This window comes from Camelina sativa, chromosome 19 (genome assembly GCF_000633955.1).
Source record: "Camelina sativa cultivar DH55 chromosome 19, Cs, whole genome shotgun sequence".
Taxonomy (NCBI): domain Eukaryota; kingdom Viridiplantae; phylum Streptophyta; class Magnoliopsida; order Brassicales; family Brassicaceae; genus Camelina; species Camelina sativa.
Window position 1 is genome coordinate 13712337 of NC_025703.1, and position 2893 is coordinate 13715229.

The 2893-nt window shown below is 26.9% G+C and overlaps 1 long non-coding RNA gene across 1 annotated transcript; it reads left to right on the forward strand.

Annotated features, from left to right (window-relative positions):
• LOC104766281 lies at window positions 1630–2545 on the forward strand. Its single transcript, XR_763981.1, has 2 exons — window positions 1630–1805; window positions 1924–2545. It is a non-coding gene; the product is annotated as an uncharacterized LOC104766281 (long non-coding RNA).

Genomic DNA, 2893 nt, shown 5'->3' on the forward strand with positions numbered 1-2893 from the left:
TTTTTTTTTGTATTCGATTTTTATGAATGGACAATAAGTGGAGAATAAGAATATTTTAATCTCGAATCAAAAAATTCCTGTTGTCTAGTATTTGTTTTATATTCCTTGTGTTTGTTTCTAATATTGAATTAAACAATTCTTTGTGTCATATTTTATTTGGATTTTTTTCATCTAAGAGTTATTTCAACCAAATTACTAGTAAAAACCAAATCCCATATTTCAACTATTTTCTATGACTTCATAGAAGTTAATATAATATTTGTCGTAAATGTTTATCAGTGATAATTAAGAGCTTATCTTGATGATGGAATAATCTCAAAATTATTGGTTACTGTTAAAGTTTTAACTTTTAAGCATGTGGAGGCTCCATGTGGATTCTTTTGTTCAGAAAAAGAACTGATTCTTAGTAGATGACAATTAAATTTTAATTTTAATTTTAATTTTTATGCTTTTACTTCTTTGTTAGGTTCATGGTTTTAATCCATGTTTTACAAATATCTAGGAGCTAATCGGACGGTCGGGGTGGACCTAGCGCCTAGTGAAAAAAACAAAGATTATAAGAGAATTAATCAATGACTAGTTTTAGGTTTATTTTATAGAATTAATAATAAAATAAAATATATAGTACTATATATGTGTATAATTTTATTTATGTTAAAAGAAAAAAAAAAAAAAAAAAAAAATATAATATTGTATTTAATATTATGATAAACACATAAACACATAATTTAAAAATAAAATTTTATGATTTTTATTATAAATTTATACATTAGTTTATCTTAAAACATCACAAACTCTTAATTTAAATGTCTAAAATAACAAAAAAAAATATTTGATTTATATTTGGCTTCAAAAATAATCGGTATACAAAAAACTAAGAGGGAAGTAATCGGATTAGATGAGTTATTATCAAATTAGTCAGACATAATTAGATAATCAATGCTAGGCAGGAATTAGTTATTAATCAAGGCGGAGAGGGTGGGCCTAGTGATTTTACGGAGTGTAATCGTAGGCGGAGATTTTTTAAACATGAGTTTTAATTGACCGTATGAAAACTCATTTTGAAACTATTTAATAGCAATATTAAATTGATGCAACGATTTCATTAATTTTACGCCCACCGCCATTTTTTAATAGATCCCATTTTTTAATAGATGTTTTAAAGATTTGTTTACCGTCTTTACAAATTTATATGTGTTCTTTTTCTGTGTTTTATCTTCACTTATACGGTTCCAACAATCACTTTCCGGAACTTCATCTAGCTCTAACACATTTAACCGTGAAGTTGTCTCAGAATGGTTTATCAAAAAATAAATTCACTATGTTATAGTTTGAGTTAATCTAAAGCTCTTTTCAAGGGTTGTAATGAACATTACTCTATTTATTTAATCTTCCTTTCTACAAGTTTCATTCAATTAAAAAAAAATCACACATTTCAAATTTAGCTCGATTACTATATTACACTAAGATGATAAATCTCAAATAAACTTCATTGTAATCTTCACCAAATAATATGGTTATATAAGATAGTAAAAGGAAAAGATCTAAGTACAAGAAGATGTTTTCAATATCATATATTCTAATAGCATATATTCTATTGTCATTTTGCCTATAAAATCAAACATAATTATGATCACAATTATATATCTCCTATATTAGCTTATTCTATATACACCATAGCAATTCCAAGAAATTGTTCACTTCCACAGAGTGAAAGATCTTCATTCATGAGATCAGTCCTTAGAAAGTGGAGGAAAGTTGATGAAGTTGATGACACGTTAGAACTGACTTTGTGTGATGTTTTTGTAAGTTCTTAAACCAATATGGTTCATATTTCATATCAAATTCCTTTCTATTTGGCAAAAAATATTTAACAAACTCATTTGTTTGAACTAATCCATATCTTTCTCTTTTAATTTGTAGGGTGACAAGATTCAAGAAACTATAAACAAAGGATTTGATCATCACTTTTGATAATCAAACTAATGAAGATGAATGGAAAATCTTATCCACTTTCTCTGTGTGGTACAATAATAAACGTTTAAATATAGTGGACCGACTACCATATCATTATTTTCAATAGAACTGTTATTGATAATTCAGAATTGATGTCCGCTAATCACTTCATTGATTCAGGTTCTGTAAGTTCTAGTCACCACCCGAAAGAATTTTCACAACATGACATCCTTCTAAACCTTTGTCGATACTTTGATAATCAATGAAGTATTAGTGGAGATTACTTCTGAATTATCAATAACCGTTTCATTGAAGATAATGATATGGTAGTCCTTGTCGACCATCTTTAAACGTCTATCATTGTAACACACAGTGAAAGTGGATAAGAGTTTTTATTCATCTTCTATCAAAAGTGTCGATCAAATCTTTGTTTATAGTTGTTTGAGTTTGTCACCCTGAAATTCTGGCGTGTAATGGAAATAATAGATCCTTTCTTTTGTATTTATGAAACGTTTACTTTTTGATGGGATTATGTACAAAATGAATCAAAATTTTAAATATAAAATAATAGAATTCAAATATTAGATGATTTATCTTGCATTTACACCATTACACATACACAAAACGTACGCTTTGTTTAGACGTTTCTCAACCTTTTTTATTTTGGATTTTCGCAAAACATTTTTTCATTATTTATAAGTTGTAAACTATAGGGCGATATGATGTAATATAGTATAAACCTTCAGCTTCAGAATATAAAACAGATGTCAGGCACAAATAATTTTTTGATTTGAGATAATGACCGAACACAATAAAATTCTAACTGTCTCTTATATTCCATTTTCCTTTATTCTCCACCTTACAATTTTTTTCCTTTATTCATAGATAACATATCACTCAAATCAAAATAATCACAGGTTTACAAAATGTTAAAAAA